The sequence below is a fragment of the Peromyscus leucopus genome, chromosome 16_21 (genome assembly GCF_004664715.2).
Source record: "Peromyscus leucopus breed LL Stock chromosome 16_21, UCI_PerLeu_2.1, whole genome shotgun sequence".
Lineage (NCBI taxonomy): Eukaryota > Metazoa > Chordata > Mammalia > Rodentia > Cricetidae > Peromyscus > Peromyscus leucopus.
Genome location: NC_051084.1, coordinates 5,030,863 through 5,046,980, shown reverse-complemented (window position 1 = coordinate 5,046,980; position 16,118 = coordinate 5,030,863). Strand labels below are relative to the sequence as shown.

The 16,118-nt window shown below is 42.7% G+C and overlaps 1 protein-coding gene across 12 annotated transcripts in view; it reads left to right on the top strand.

The window, feature by feature from the left end:
- Nucleotides 1-16,118, top strand: part of Usp49 (ubiquitin specific peptidase 49) — a 70,781-nt gene that overhangs the window by 11,344 nt on the left and 43,319 nt on the right. For all 12 annotated transcript variants that reach the window (XM_028887185.2, XM_037199594.1, XM_028887189.2 and 9 more), the window contains one exon: nucleotides 13,087-13,161. The gene's annotated coding sequence lies outside the window, so the exon portion shown is untranslated. The remainder of the gene's footprint in view (nucleotides 1-13,086; nucleotides 13,162-16,118) is intronic.

Below are 16,118 nucleotides of genomic sequence, written 5' to 3'. Positions count from 1 at the left end.
TGCTCAGGGTTAGACATCAATTGCACCTTTGTACTTTATAACATCTAGAAAAGATCAGATTCATTAGCAACACTTCATAAAATGTATTGATCAGAGAGGTATTATCAGCAAAGAAGAGCTCTAAAGGCTGGGGATGTAGTTCAGCAGTTCCCTAACATGGGCAAGGCCCACGTTCTGTTGTCAGAGTGGCAAAACTAAGTAAATGCGTAGACAGGAAAGTGAGAACGTGACTGTAGAACCAAATGCACTCTTCAGTGTCCCGAATGTATGGCAGAGCCTAATGACCTTGCCGCTGCATGTCAAGTGAAAGGCAAATAAATCTGCCTTGATGACACATCTGTGTCTTTCGGTTGATGCCGTGGTGTGCCCCATGCTGAAATTCTTAGTTTGTGAGTGGCACCAGCTTCCCTGGTTACACTGTTAATGTGACTCTTGACTTTTTTCTGTAAGCAGTTCATCTTAGTCTACAGCTATTATTAATTGTAAAATGCACCTGAGCTTTAAATTCAGTAGTTCAAAACATTTAGATATAAAATGAAACATAGTTTACTATACCTGCAAGACTGTTAAGTCAGTAAGTCAGTGCTTACCAGTAGGCTGTGGGAAAGCAGAGAACTTCTTACACTGTGATCAGGAATGGGAGCTTTTGTGGAGGTGAATTTGGCAGTGTTTGTTAGAATTTAAAATGTGTATATTCCTTTCTAGGAATTTGTACTATGTTCATATATTTGAGATAAAAAGAGAGGTACAGGCTGGGCGGTGGTGGCTCACGCCTTTAATCCCAGCACGCGGGAGGCGGGAGGCGGATCTCTGTGAGTTCAAGGCCAGCCTGGTCTGCAGAGTGAGTTCCAGGACAGTCACCAAAGCTACACAGAGAAGCCCTGTTTTGAAAAGCCAAAAGAGAGAGAGGTATAATGCCTGACATGGTGGCTCATGCTGTAGTTCCAGCACTGAGGGGGCCAAGGCAAGTTGACAACCACATGTTTAAGCTAGCCTGGGCTACATAGCTAGCCCTTGTCTACAAAGATCAGAGAAAAGGGGGAAGGTAACAGGTTTGTTTGCTTTTTAGCCCCCATGTTCTGTCCTAAGGAGATGTGGAGTAGAACTGTGACTTACGTACATGTGTGTGTTCGAGTGTGTGTGAAGGTCAGAGGTCAAACTCATGGCATCCTACAGGAGCCATCTATGTTGTTTTTTTTTTGAGAGTCTCTCACTGGGACCTGGGGCTGGCCAGCCAAAGAACCCAAGGGATCATCCTGTCTCTACCTCTCTGCCACATGCCTTACCTTGTATGTGGGAACGGAGGTCTTCACGGCATGGCAGTGAGTGCAGAACTGACAGCCACCTGCCAGTGTGAGTCAGTTTGTATTAGCATGTGGTCATGAGCACATTGTGAGGACCCATGTCGGGTCCCCAGTCTGCCTGCGCGGTCTCTCGGGACATGGGACTCTGCTGAGACCGTTCCTGAGCAGGTAGACATTTTTGTGGTGTTGTCTGTTTTTGAAAATTCTCCAGAAAGTAGTTGTTTTTCCAGCGGAAGTGTGAGGGAACGTGTCTTCCTTGTGGACTGAGGCATGGCTGTCACTCGAGCTTTAGATTTTGCTTTGGTGTCCCATCCCAACTTGTTGTTTAAAGAACTTAAAGCTGCCTTTTAGTATTTCTGTTTCGTTTTGTGTTTTTTGGAGATAGGGTCTCATGTAGTCCAGGCTGACCTTGAATTTGCTATGTACCTCGCACTAGTCTTGATTTCTTGATCCTTCTGCCTCAGCCTCCCAAGTGCTGGCATTAAAAGTGTGAGCCACTGTATTTGGCTCTCAAAATATATTTCTATTTTATGAAAAAAATGGAAGGATATAGCTTAGTGGAGTAGAGCACTTGCCTAGTGTGCATCAGGCTCGGGTTTGAGTGCAGCTTCAGTTCGTTTTAAGAATGATGAGTTCTGCGGCTGGAGAGGTGGCTCAGTGGTTAAGAGCACGGCTGCTCTTCCCGAGGTTCCAGGTTCAGTTCTAGGTTATCTGATGCCTTTTTCTGAAATCTGTGGGCACACATGTAGTGCATATACATACATACAAACAAAACACTCATACATATAAATAAAACAAATCTTTTTTTAAAAAAGTTATGATCCTGGGAAATTGCTTAGTCAACAAAGTGCTGCTCCTACAGTCTCAGTGCCATAGGGGGCGGAGCAGAGACGCTCATCAGCCAGCCAGCCATGATTAACCAAATCTTGAGTTTCAGTGAGACTCCACCTCCAAAACTAAACAATGGTGATCAAGGAAGGACACCTGGTATTGACCTCTGGCCTCCACATGCACATCCACATACATCCAGGAGCACACACACATACAAACCCACAGTAACAAGTATGTACAACACATAGACACATGTTGAGCTTCTCACTTTGTAGTAGTAATATATATAATTGCTTGTCCCCTGTATGTCTATTTAAATGTGACTCTTGTCATGTAAGAGATTTTAGAAGGTTTCATTGATATATGCATGAGTACAAAATTGTTCTTCAAATTTTGGGAGTTTTTTGTTTGGGTTTGTTTTTTTGTTTTTTGTTTTTTGTTTTTTGTTTTTTTTTTTTTGAGACAGTTTCACTATGTAGCCCTGATTGGTCTGGAACTCACTATGTAGACCAGGTTGGCCTCAAATTCAGAGATCCAGCTGGCTCTGCCTCCCCGGTGCTGGAATTAAAGGCGTGTGCCACCACACCTTGCCTTTAAGAAAGATTTTTTTTTTTATTATGGGATGTGTATAGGCTGAAGGATAACTGTGGGTGGGAGTTGGCTGTCTTTTTCTGATATATCCCAGGGATCAAAACCAGCTCATCAGGCTTGGAGACCTTTACTCTTCCATGGTTTGGGCACTCTTGCAGTGGACAAAGGCCTCTGTTCACCTTTCCCGTATTCCTTCCCTACAGAATCCTCCCTAACATAGCTTATATAAGCTCTTAATTCTACAGTCATCTTTGTAAAACATTGAGTAATAGGGTGGTGTTTATCTTTGGTCACAAAATATTTGATTCTACCCTGCTATTTTAGAATTTGGCTTTAGAATCTCTTGGAAATGCTGTCTTACTCTGGTTTTCACTTTGTTTACTATTTGAAGATCTATTTATGCTGGATAGAGTCTTAGCTAATTGGTCTTAAATGTTACATAGTATTCCATGGTGTATGTAGATCCCCATAGCAATGGGTACCTAGGCTACTGTAAACAATACTACCAATAGCAGTCTTGCAGTGTCTAATACGGGCATGTTTTGGGATTTCTGGGAGACAGACTCAGGTTTGCCATGATGGCATAAGTACTGTTAGGAACTGAGTGGATGTATCACTTTGCACCCCACAAGCGTGGCATTTCTATACTGTCCCAGTACTTGGTCTCCTTTTTACCATCTAGTAGTAATGTCTGAATGTGACTTGTGTAGGGCACTGATGAGCTGGAGCATTTCTTTATGTTTCAGCTGATTGCTTCCCTTTGTGTGCTGCCTCTGTATGTTCTTGGTTTCCTATAGAAACTAGAAATTACATATGATCATAGTAATCATAAACTTAATATCTAGACACAGTCACACAATCCCTGGTTGGTTTTGAACCATAAGAATATCTGAGTTTCATCTATTTGTCTATGTTGTTCAAATGCTTGAATTTCATGTAGTCAGACCCATTAAGACTTTCAGCCTTAATATGTTTTCCTGATTAGTGCTTCTTGGACTTAACATTCCCAGGTTGTCTCCTAGATTTCTTTCTTTTAGCTTTATGGATTTACTTCTCCTGTTATATTTAATGTCTGTAGACCCCTTCCTTCCTTGCCTCCTTCCTTTCCTTTATGTCCATCCTCCCTTCCCTTCTTTTCTTTCCTGTGTGTGCTAGGGACCAAATCTTCGACCACTGAGTCATCTTGCTGGCCCAGGAGGATCTCTTGAACACAGATTTCAAGGCCTGTTTGGATAACATAGAGTCTGTCTCAGACACACAAACATAAAGGGGGAGATCACACTTTGGCAAAAGTATAAAGTGTGATGCTCTTGCCTTCCTGATGCCGGGGTTTCCCTTAAATGTTCTGCTTAAAGGCTGTGGGGTGTGCTGCAGTTGCTCCCCACCTTGCCATTTATCTTTTCTCATTGTCTTCATCCATGCTGAATGGGGACAAGTGGCTTTACTGGAGTGAATTTGGTTTAGTTTGATTAAAACCCCCAAACCCCCAGTACTCAAAACTCAAATAAATAGACTATCAAAAGATATCAAAAACCATTAAACATGGTGGCATGTGCCTACAATCCCAGCAACTTGAGAAGTAGAAGCAAAGGATCAGAAATTGATGGCCACCCTCTGCTACATAGCCAGCTCAAAGCCAGCCTAGGCTGTATGATAACCCCGTCTCAAACAAACAAGGAAACAGGAAATCAGAGCGTGGAGAAACAGCCACAGTTGCTTTCCATGGCAGAGCGGTAGTTCTGCCTGTTCACAGAGAGCCAGCATTGATCAACAAGTACAGGGTTAGGAATATGGGATAAAGATGAGTTGTTGGAGTGCTCATCTAACATGCACAAAGCCCTGAGTTCCATCCCCACTCAATCCGTGCTAACATGGCGAGTTTAAAGCCAGGCTGGGCTACATTGAAACTATGTCTCAAAAAGCAACACCCTCCACTCCTCCACACCCCCCCCCTGCAAAAAAACAAAACAAAACAAAAAAACCTTTGAGATTTATTTTTATTTTTAGATTTGTATATATGCATTTATCATATGTGGGATATGTGCACAGATACCCAGAGGCATCTACAATGCTCTGGAGTTGTAGTTAAAATTGGGAGCTCCATGAATGCTGGGAACCAAACTTGGGTCCTCTGCAAAAGCAGAAAATGTTCTTAACCACTGAACCATCTCCATATGTTTTGGTGTTTTTGGTTTTTTTGAGACAGGGTCTCTATTATGTAGCTCTGGCTGTCCTGTCTGGCTGTCAGTGTGTAGACTAGACAGGATTCAAACACACAGATCCACTCACCTCTGCCTTCCAAGCACTGGGATTAAAGGTGTGCGCCACCACTCCCAGCCTACTTTAGCGTTTTTAAAATCACCTTATTTGTCTTGGTCTTTTATCTAGAGAACTGCCTTAAATATATAACTGTGAGTGTCTTATTCATTCAGGAATGAGCCGCTAAAAATCTAAAATCTGGTTTTGCCAGACTTCTTGCATTTATCTAGAGTTCTTCCCTGTAAAATTGACTAACCAGGGACCTGATTTTTTTGAAGGGTCTCTGACAGTAGTTGGCATTTGTAGGTGTTTTTCTCATAGCAGAGCTTGCAGACCTGAGTACAGCATTTAGGAAGCAGAGTGGAGAAAGAGCTGGATGCCTCACCTTTCAGGATGTTAGCTTTCTTCCTCCTTCCCCAAGTAGCCCAGGCTGGCCTCAGAACTACCAGCCTCCTGTGTGTGAGGACCAGCTTGACAGGCATGTATCACCATTGTCTGCCTGCTCCCCCCCCACACCCTTTGTCACTGCTGTACTGTGTATCTAAACCCAGAGTTTCTAGTCCTCCTTCTGGAGAACAAACCTCTCGGCCTTGGTCAGTGGCCACTAGGAGTGAGAGTGGAGATCTGAGGGTAGAAGTTTTCGAGTTCTGCAGTTCTGCCTGCTATCCTCTGATAAGTCTCTCTGCGGACACAGCAAACTGAATCAGACCGAACTGGAAAGCCCAGGTTTAATGGGTAAAGCGCTCCCGGGCGATTCCCAGCACCCCAGAGAGGAGACTGGGATGTGAGACCGGAAGAACCACATGTCTGTTTTTGGGGATGCTGCTTATATACCCTGTTAGAGTGGTCTTGAGCCTCTCTGCGGGAGGAGCTGTGTTTGGAGGGCTTTGAAGGGGCGGGTTTGGAGGAGCTGTGTTTGGAGGGCTTTGAAGGGGCGGGTTTGGAGGAGCTGTGTTTGGAGGGCTTTGAAGGGGCGGGTTTGGAGGAGCTGTGTTTGGAGGGCTTTGAAGGGCGGGTTTGGAGGAGCTGTGTTTGGAGGGCTTTGAAGGGGCGGGTTTGGAGGAGCTGTGTTTGGAGGGCTTTGAAGGGGCGGGTTTGGAGGAGCTGTGTTTGGAGGGCTTAGGGAAAGAGATGGAGAAGGGAGTTGAGGTGGATCTTCCACCAGACTCCTTCCAAACATTCCAGACTCTTTGGGTATAGGGATGCCAGGGTGCCAGGGGGTGAGGTGGAGCTCCCACCAGAACATCCTCCTTTTCACAGGCATTCCAAGTCTTCTGGTGTAGCAGGCTTTCTTTGGGCTACCAACCAGCTCCCAAATCATGACATGGAGACTTAAAATTAGTTATGAATGCTTGGCCTTAACTTATGCTTATCCCACTGACTCTTATAACTTAACCCGTTTCTCTTCATCTATGTTTTGCCTCGGGACTTTAACCTTACATTCTGTGTCCTACTCGTATTTGGCTGGCTGGCCCTTGGTGTCTCCCTTTTCTTCTCTCATTTTCTTCTTCTTCTTCTTCTTCTTCTTCTTCTTCTTCTTCTTCTTCTTCTTCTTCTTCTTCTTCTTCTTCTTCTTCTTCTTCTTCTTCCTTCTTCTTCTTCTTCTCCTTCTCCTCCTCCTCCTCCTTCTCTCTCTCTCTCTCTCTCTCTCTCTCTCTCTCTCTCTCTTTCACACACACACACATACACACACACACACACACACACACACACACACACACACACACACACACCTAGATCCTTCCTTCTACTTATTCTCTCTGCCTGCCAGCCTTGCCTATCCCCCTATTGCCTAGCTATTGGCCATTCAGCTTTTTATTAGACCAATCAGGTGCCTTAGGCAGGCAAGGTGAAATAGCAACACATCCTTACATTATTAAACAAATGCAGCATAAACAAATATAACACATCTTTACATAGTTAAAGTAATATTCCACAACATTCTGGTGTGTCTTAACTCCATTCAATTTGCTTTTCAGTCTCTACAATTTTAAGACATCTCATTTGCAGTCCTGGTTGTCAGAAACTCCCTATGTAGACCAGGCTAGCCTTGAACTCAAAGCTGCCTGCCTGCCTCTGTCTCCATGGTGCTGGGGTGAAAGGTGTACGCCACCGCATCCAGCAGTAATCTGCACCTGAGGTTGTCTTTTGACTGCCACATATTGTTACAGGCATGTGTCTGTATTCACAAACAGGGATGCACACATACTCATATTGTACACACGCATGCATAAACCCCTCAAAAGATAAAAACAGTGAGTGATTAAAGGCTCATCTAAGAGTAATTTTTCTTAAATTTGAAGTGTTCTTGTGCTGAGTCCTTTGGGGTCAGGGAGCCCATTGCTCACCCTGTTTCCTCTTATGGATCCGTGTTCATAGTGTTAGTGGAATGACCGCTGGAGCAGAGCTACAAGCAGATGTTTGGTTCATGTATGTCCCTGGAAACCCAAGCGAGTCCAGTTGATAAGACTTAAACAATGGATGGCTGTGGCAGCTGCCAACTTTTGCTGCAGCGGAAGAATTGTACATCGCAAGTTCATTTTAGCTCTCCTCCTTGATTAATGCACAGGATAGAGCTTGATCAGAGAATAATAAAATCTGAAGGATTTTGCAAGTTAACATAATAGAACTCAAATGTTCCATATACAGATGTGGAATCTGAGATGCAGAGTAGAAGAACACAGGCTAACCAGTGTTAATCTTCTGTCTAGGGCTACAACAGTCTGTCCTCTAAGTGTTCCTTTCATCTCGGCAATAGCACTCCATGGTGCTAGGATTAAACCCAGGGCCTCAGGCATGCTAGGCCAGGGATCTACCACCAAGCTAGACATTCCAAGTCTTCTCCAAATGATGTACCCGTGGTTTACCTCACCACATGTTCTTTTGGTTTACTTACTGTTTTGTGAAATTTAAAAGCTATATTTTTCTTCCTTGTTGGAGTCTAGTTTTATTTTGGTGAATTTTGTTTGTTTTCAAGACAGGGTTTCTCTGTATAGCCCTGTCTGTGGACTAGGCTGGCCTCAAACTCAGAGATCCACGTGCCTCTGCCTCTTACTCCAGAGTGCTGGGATTAAAGGAGTGTGCTACCACTGTCTAGCTTATTTTGGTGAATTTTAAAATTGTGAAAATCTATGCTTTATATTTAAAGATTTTTTTCTTTTGGTTTTTGGAGTTAGGGATTTATTCTGTAGTTTAGGCTGGCCTTAGAACTATGTAGCCAAAACTGGCCATGAAGTCAAGGCATTTTCCCTGGCCCAGCCTCCTGAGTGCTGGGGTGCCAGTACGAGGCACCACACTAGGTCAAATGTTTTGTTTTAAAGAACTTAAATCAAGCATTAAAAGGGCTTCTCTTCTACTGTTCCTGCTTGGTCAGTTCTAGAAGTGAGGTGTGGAAAAGGGTAGGTTTATCGTTCAGTAATTTCAAACCATAGGCACAGCACTGTAAACTGTGTTCCTTGGTCACTGGAACACACCAGTAAAGCACTGGCCCTTGGTGCCTGTTTTTTTTAGCCATGCATGGGCTAGTCATTTACTGAGCAGTCTGACCCTGCTTTTTTCTATCAGATATCACTGACACCTATCTCATTTTGACACCTGACCGAGCAAATGTGTTTGAAACACTCCAGCAGTAGTGATGTCTGGTAGAGTACAGTGAACATCCCCACATGTTCCCTCCTTGTTAAAGTTGCAGCTCTGTGCTTGTAAAACTAATGTCTAGTGTTTCTTGTTTAAATTTTTAATTTATGTGGTTATGTATGTGTGTGCGTCTAGGGATATTGTGAGTGTGAATGCAATGCCCACAGACTACAGGTACTTATGAACAACCTGACATGGGTACTTGGGAACCAAGTCTGGGTCCTTTGCAAGAACAGCCTTTGCTCTTAACTGTAGGTGGACTTTTCTGTCCCACCAGCCACTTTCCAAATAACCACACATAGACGTATTATTAATTATAAATGCTCGACCGATAGCTCAGACTTGTTATTAACTAGCTCTTTTTTATTTTGTTTTATTTTTGTGTGTGTGTTTATATGGGTGGTTTTTTTGCTTGCACATATTTCTATGCACCCCCCCCCCTTTTTCTTTTAAAGATTTATCAATTCATTATGTATGCAGTGTTCTGCCCAGAAGAGGGCTCTAGATCTCATTGTAGATGGTTGTGAGCCACCATGTGGTTGCTGAGAATTGAACTCAGGACCAAGAGCAACTAGTGAGCTTAACCTCTGAGCCATCTCTCTAGCCCCTATTAACTAGCTCTTACATTTTTAATTAACTCATATTTCTTATCTGTGCTCTGCCTCATGGCCGTACCTTTTTTCAGCTTGGCAAGTTCATCTTGCTTCTCTGTGTCTCTTCTGAGACTCCTCCCTTCGTGCTCTCTTTTTGTCTGCAAGTCTCTCCTAACCTCTATCTGTCCAGCTGTTGACAAGTCAGCTCTTTTTTTAACCAGTAAGAGTAATACATATTTACAGTGTACAAAGGTTGTTCCACGGCAGTTAACCACTGAAGTCATCTCTCCAGCCCATTGTCTACTCTGTCAGACTCTCTCCTTGTCTGTCTCTGTCTTTCTTCTTTTTTAGAACTTTATTTATTTATCTGCGTGTGTGGAGGGGGGTACCCTTGGAAGCCAGAAGAAGGTGTAGGTGCTAAGATTTGAGGCCAGGTCCTTTGGAAGAGTAACAAGTGCTCTTAACTGTTGAACCATCTTTCCAGCCCATTTTCTAGTATTCTTTCTTTCTTTCTTTCTTTCTTTCTTTCTTTCTTTCTTTCTTTCTTTCTTCTCTCTCTCTCTCTCTCTCTCTCTCTCTCTCTCTCTCTCTCTCTTTCTTTCTTTTTTTCTTTCTTTTTTGGTTTTGGTTTTCCAAGACGGTTTCTCTGTGTAGTTTTGGAGCCTGTCCTGGATCTCACTCTGTAGACCAGGCTAGCCTTGAACTCACAGAGATCTGCCTGGCTCTGCTGCCAGTGCTGGATTAAATCTATGTTGAAGGTTAGACTTTTTCCCAATTAGCACTATTTATTGTCTGTAGAGGTATAAAAGTAGGATTAGAATTCCCAAGTGATGAAATGGGTACTCCAATGCATGCTAAGGTGATTGCTGTGCCTGCTTCTGCTGCTGGTCATTATAGATGCAGTTTGGGATTGCTTTTGCTTACATTTAACTAGCAAGATTGGGAGGAACACCAACTAAGCAATTGCTCTTAGCTCTCTCTCTTTTTTTTCTTTTTGTAAGAAGAAATTATCAGTCCAGTAGAATTCTCATCTAATTATGTCCTTTAGCTCCTGTGAAGCTTGTTGGTTAAAACTAGATATCATTTAACTAAAATGAAGAACCAAATGCCCAGCACAGTTCAGAATTCTTTGATTTCTGTGTAGATGATCTGGCTCTTTCCTCACAGCTTGCTCAGTGCTCCTGGAATGTTTGAGTACTAGGTTCTCCTCTAACCAGGATAATATCACACATGTACAGTTCTTGTCCATTTATAATATATTTATACACATTTTTCTTATTGATTTTGTGACATCTTTGGGAGTACAGCTGATTTTATATTCATTATAGGGAGGAAGTGTAGGGGTCTCAAGTTATAGGTGAGTTGTCCAGGGTCTCACAGCTCATAAGCCTGGGCCATAGGCTCAAGCCCCCTGATTCTAAATCTATGGCGTTTTGAAAACTTCCGTGCTCTTGTGCCCCTTATAAATAAACAGGGCCTTCTAGTGTCTTATTAGATATAATGAAATACAGAGCCAGCTCTCATTTGAGATTTGTGGTGCTGGAATTTGAACTGAGGCCTTGAGCATGCTAGGCAAGCAGGTTATCACCGAGCTCTAGCCTCAGCTTCTCTTATGGCAGTGAAGGATGTAGGCTAGGGATACAGTGTTTGTTGGTAGACGCTTGCCTGCTGAGCACAACCCTGGATTCAATATTCAGTTCTATACTTAGCACCACAGAGCAAGCTGGCCTCAAACTCAGAGACCTACCTGCTTCAGTCTTTAAAGCACTGGCATTAAAGGCATGTGCCACCACACCCAGCATGGCCTTTGATCAAGATCAAATATAGGATGCTAAACATAAATTCCATGTGGTTATATATCCTACATGCTATTGAGTATAGAGGTGGTTAAGATAGCTTAGGGACCATCTAGAATTGAATTAAAATTACTTGGTTTTAACTGTAATTAGTTTTTGGGGGTGTTGTTACTTTAGAAATCAGGTTTGGATAGGAGACAGGAGGACTGTTTGAATTTGAGGCTCCAACCATACAGTTTTGGTGTAGCTTGTCTGAGTAAGTGCCTCAGACCTGCAGTCTGTAATATATAGTAAATAAGAGCTCTCCTAAAAGTATTTGTGAGTTCCGTGGTCTTGCAACTCCTTCTGCCATGTGGGGCCAGACTTTCTTGTCCCGTGCTACTGATTTGCACCAAGTGCACCCAATGTGAAACTTGGAGCCTCTGATTTTCAGAAAGGCTCTATTCACACAGGGCATTGTGGATTTGTATACCTAACTAAAGAAAGGGAGCAGAATAGAGGTGGAGAGCCTAGCTTTGCATTAATGCAGACAACTCTCAGCTGTCCTTGGCCTGGGCGCCTCTCCCCCAGCCAGTCCCAGCTTGGCCCTATTGTGCTAGCTCTTCCTTTCTTCTCTGTCCCTCTCATCATTCTCTCAGTCCCTTTAGAGATAAAACAACAAATTCTTCCCCCTGGAGAATGCAGAGCCATTTCCCTTTCTTGACAGCCATTCTGGGATCTTGACAGCCATTCTTCAGGGAACCACCCACTCTAAGGGGACTGGACCTGAGAGGTTGGGGCCCCATATCGAGGGTGCATATTTTTGCAAAGCAAGTTTCTTTTAAGAGGAATTCTTGTGTTCCCTGTTAAGCTGATAAAATGAAGAATTTGCCGTTCTGTTACATAGCAGCTAATACACCAAGTTTTATTAAATCCTCAATAAAGTGTCAGAAGTCTAAACAATGGTTACATGTGTAATTTATTGAACTCATAAACTCTAGTTATCTTTGCTTAATATAATATTCTTGTGTATAGAGTATGTTGCCTTTAAAGATACTTGCTGCTTACGTATAGGACATAAACCCAGTTAACACAAAGGAGTTGTCTCACACCCTTTCCGAACCATTATGCATTTCACTTATGCATAAATAAGTTTAGCTTTTGATACTTGAATATTTTTGTTAGCATGAGTTTTCAGTTCTGACAGGTTTTTTTTTTTTTTTTTTTTTTTTTTTTTGATTTTTCGAGACAGGGTTTCTCTGTGTAGCTTTGCGCCTTTCCTGGGACTCACTTGGTAGCTCAGGCTGGCCTCGAACTCACAGAGATCCGCCTGGCTCTGCCTCCCGAGTGCTGGGATTAAAGGCGTGCGCCGCCGCCGCCGCCGCCGCCGCCGCCGCCACCGCCACCACCACCACCACCACCCGGCCCAGTTCTGACAGTTTTAAGTTATGTAAAGACAATGTGTATTCTTTACAGAAATCCATTTTTTTTTTCAGAAGAAAACCTTTATTTAATTTTTTTATTTTTGGGGCTGGAGAGATGGCTCAGAGGTTAAGAGCACCAACTGCTCTTCCAGAGGTCCTGAGTTCAATTCCCAGCACCCACATGGTGGCTCACAACCATCTGTAATGAGATCTGGCACCCTCTTCTATGTACATAATAAATAAATAAATCTTTAATTTTTTTATTTTTATTTATTTATTTATTTAGTTTTTTTTTTGAGACAAGATTTCTCTGTGTAGCCCTGGCTGTTCTGGAACTCACTCTGTAGACCAGGCTGGCCTCGAACTCAGAGATTCACCTGCCTCTGCCTCCCAAGTGCTGGAATTAAGAGCATGCACCACCACTGCCGGGCCAGAAGAAAACCTTTAATGCTTGTGTTTGTGGCTCATTCTCCCTGTAAATGACTGAATCTTTGCTTGCTCTTAGCTGAAGCATGGGTCATATTTTTTTCCTATTTTTTAAAATATCAGTGTCAAAAAGTTGTAGGAATTTCATTGTGTTGTGGTATATTAATCCTTTTCTGAATTTATAAATAAAATTGTGAAATTGCTTTTTTCTTGCCAGCTCAGGCTCACAGGTTATTTCCCCTCATAGGTAATAGAGAAGAAGAAAACCCAGCCAATGATTATGTGATAATATGGAAGAAGATGGGAAAAAGCTGTTTAATGGGTAAGGAACAAAGCTGTAGTAAAATTATTAATGAGAATCATTCCTGATGGTATGACCAGTCTGTCTACAGTCTTGTTGAGGGAGTGTTAATTATGATCTGTTTCTTGGTGATGTTCTGAACTTCTCATCCCAGCGTCCATCTTAACCTTGCACATTTTTTATACCATAAATTAAGAGGAGGTACAGTTGTATTTAAAGATAAAATGAGGCTTGAGACTAGCAAGGATACTGAAACAAAGCTTGAAGTCGATTGGCGGTTGACTAGAGACTGCACTCACCATGCCTGTCAAGAGTAATTACCCACTCTTTTTCTCCCCGCCCCTACTGCCAGCTGCTGTGACATCAGGCTCACCGTGGGGGTCTTGTTCACTTGAGCAACTGCAGATGTGTGTCAAGCGGCAATCAAATAAAACTTCAAAAGCTCATAGATGTTTATTGTCTAAAATTCAAATATTCTAGAGAACCCAAACTGTCTATGAATGTTAGGTCCCTACCAGAGTCTAGAAGTTTATGCAGCATTTATTTGGGCAGCCTTCTTCGCTGTCTGGTGCAGTGATTCCCAACCTTCCGAGTGCTGTGACCCTTTAATACAGTTCCTCATGTTGTGGTGATCCCAACCATAAAACTATTTTTGTTTCTACTTCATAACTGTAATTTTGCTAGTGTTATGAATCATAATGAAAATATCTGGCATGCAACTCCTGTGAAAGGTCATTCGATAACCCCAAAGGTTTCATGACCACAGGTTGAGACCATTGGTCTAATGATGGAAAACATGAGCTTTGACAGCAGACACCTTTGGGGCAGTCGTTATTAGCTTGCTTGGGCAAGTTGATCTCTGAGCTTCATTCAATTCCCCGACTTAAAAGTAGAGATAATAAAATACTTAATATGTTGATGCTGAGGACTAATTAGTCCCTATGACAAATGTGCAGTGATGCCTGGAACACAGGGAGTACTTGGTAACTATCACCTACGGGTACTGCATACATGCATCGCTCTGTGATGTTACACTCTGGGGGTTCATCTGTCGTAGGGAAGGCTAATGCTGAGGGCAAGAGAGTCTTTAGGAAAAGTTTCCATTTTAGCCTCATTTCATTCTCTTGGAGTGTGTTGTTAAACTGTGAGAACAGAGTTATACACCTCCAGCTCTTACTGGGTATCTTACAGTGTATATGAATAAACAACCATTCTCGGGCTATATATAATTGTTCTACCTCAGCTTGTGTCAGCTGCTGGTGGCATGCACCACTAGTCCAGCACTCAGACCAGTCCAGCACTCAGGAGGCTGAAGCAGAAGGATCATGAATTTGAGGCCAAACCTCACCTCCATAGTAAGATCCTGCCCACCCCCACTCCCCAAAAAAAGTTCTGTCTGTGCAGGATGCACATAGTTTTTCTTCTTTCTAGATAGCTATGCCAGATTTTTGGTTCTGAGTCTGGCAGCCTAGTTGAATGAAGAAGAAATTCTTTCTTTCTTTCTTTCTTTCTTTCTTTCTTTCTTTCTTTCTTTCTTTCTTTCTTTCTTTCTTTTCTTTTCTTTTCTTTTCTTTTCTTTTCTTTTCTTTTTTTTCTTTTTTTTTTTTTTGAGACAGGCTGGCCTTGAATTCACTATGGAGCTGAGGGTGAGCTTGAATTCCTGATCCTCCAACATTCATGTGACTCAGTCTTGGGAAGCAGATGTGTAACACCATGCCCCTGCTTTTGAGTTTCTTTTTTCTTATTGTACAGTATTATTGTAACTTTGAAAATGTGTTGTTGGTTTGGTTTTTTTTTTGTTTTGGGGTGTGTGTGTGTGTGTGTGTGTGTGTGTGTGTGTGTGTGTGTTGCTTATATATACCTGTTTACCATGTGTGCTTGGTGTTCATGGTGGCCACAAGAGGGAGCTGTATCCCCTGGAACTGGAGTTGCAGGAGGTTGTGAGCCACCACATGGTGTTAGGAATAGAACCCACATCCTCTGGGAGAGTAGCAAGCGCTGCTTTTAATCAATGAGCCATCTCTCCAACCCCTCAAAATGTCTTTAATGCTTTCCCCATTGCTTGCCCCCACCTACTGAGGTCATGCAGAAGATTGCCTACCTTGAGTAAGCACATACAAAACATCTCTTTCTTTTTTCTTTTTCTTTTTTTCTTTTTTTTGGTTTTTCGAGACAGGCTTCTCTGTGTAGCTTTGCGCCTTTCCTGGAACTCACTCTGTAGACCAGGCTGGCCTCAAACTCACAGAGATCCACCTGGCTCAGCCTCCCAGTGCTGGGATTAAAGGCGTGCACTACCACCGCCCGGCTAAAACATCTCTTTCTTGTAGCAGTTCCCTGTTGTTATCCTGGGGTGCCCTTCCATTATGGATTATCTCATCTGCTCTGGCTAGTGAGGCTGTTTATTAGGGTAATATATAAACAGAAGTCAACATTTAGTATTTTGTGTTGGGCAGTGTTTTAAATGCATTATTCATTTAATCCTGTCACCCACTCAAATGGTTTAAATACTGTTATTAATCTTAGAGTGAGTACTAGGCATGGTGGTGTGCATCCTGTCATCTCAGCACTTAGGACGGCATACACCTTTAATCCCAGCACTCAGGAGTCAGGGGCAGTTAGGCCAGCCTGATTTACATAAGTTCTAGGCAAGGCTAGGCCACACAAAGGGGTGGGTGGGGGGTGGCAGACAATTTGTAGTCTAAATGGCAGTTTCAGGATTCCAGTATAGGCTATCTGCTCACCAGGGGGATGTGGGTTAGTTAATATAAATTCTAAGGTTTGAGATATAAATTTAGGAATAATGAGTGAATTTAAATACGACTAGAAGGCCAAATATTTCTCAGAAAAATCACAATAACTAACTGTTTTTTCTTGTGTTTGTGAAAGAAAATGTGTGATTGTGTGTTGTAGTCTGGGGTGGGTGGGGTCCTGAGGATTGAACTCCTTGGTCTCATGTGCATGTTATGAAAGTGTCCTAC